We start from the raw sequence: 1,244 nt of genomic DNA, 5'->3' as shown, positions 1-1,244 counted from the left end.
AACAGTATAAACGAGGGTAACGAACTTGCAGTGCAATGCAGACTAATGGCGGGTTTGGTCTGCCTTTCTGAAAAACTGTGTAACATACTGCACACGTGCTAGCATTTGTATATGAACTAGAAGGGCATTCATGTGTACTTAGGGTGATGCCTGAGTCAAAGATTTAATCACTCTTAGGTCTACTCATATCTGTGCATATCTAAAGGATAGGTAGGCTTATCAATCAGCTTTTGGGGAGGCAATACAATAAGAGAGGAAAAAGACATACATAATGAACTCAAGGCAAGGAGAGACATTACAAAGAGAAATTAACATGACACTTCGATCATGCTCCTTTCCAGCCTCTTGAACTGTTGAGACCTTGCGTAAGTCCTAGTAATCAGAGAACAAATGAAAAACTAAAATGGAATTAACACAAGAAGCAGATGTGTTGTTATAGCAGTTTTTGATTCTCCTGAAGAAATGAAGTGAGTGATGTCTTCCGAAGGGTGGTATTGGCATGTTAGTGGCTTTGCCAATGACAGGAGATAACACTCTCATCTCAGACATAATCACTCTCAATACCAGGTATTAGCCAACACGATGGAAGCCTCAGCAGGCCCCAAGCACTGAAACACTGCCTTTGGCAGGCGTGAACAACAGCAGTGACTTCTGGGGAAAATGAGAAAATTGTTGCTGCCTATTAGCGTCAACAGAAAGAGGAAAGCTAGGGATAGAGAATGAAAGCATCATAGTAAGATAATCGCTGCTGCCACCTTTTGGCCGAAGAGACACATGAGTCACCCTCTAGGTACTTCTGGAACCATTTTGAAACACTTACCGATGTTAGGATTTTCCAGAAATGAATGGGGATTGAGGGTGATAAACACTGATTCATGCCTGTTATTTTGATCATATTTTTCTTTTCAGGGCTTTGTAATCTCAAAAATACAGGTTACATATATAAATAGTTTGAAATATACCCAACAAATGCATTTTTGAAAAGTTTGCTATAACCTGTTATATATTGAACACGTTATTTTCACTCTTTTCAAAAGTGCAGTGCATATCTTCCAGTTTATTTGTTTTCTAGGCATATAAATTCATTTTAATAAAAAATCCTTTATTTTTCATCCTCTTTCAATTCGTTTATTAAATCACTTCATAAATGTTTCTTGCTTACATACTACAGTTCAGGCACATACCATGTCTGCCAATGATATATTGATCTTGTATAAATATTCTTAAATAATCTCAAAGTTGCA

This window comes from Phocoena phocoena, chromosome X, assembly GCF_963924675.1.
Source record: "Phocoena phocoena chromosome X, mPhoPho1.1, whole genome shotgun sequence".
Lineage (NCBI taxonomy): Eukaryota > Metazoa > Chordata > Mammalia > Artiodactyla > Phocoenidae > Phocoena > Phocoena phocoena.
This window is presented reverse-complemented; position numbering follows the sequence as displayed.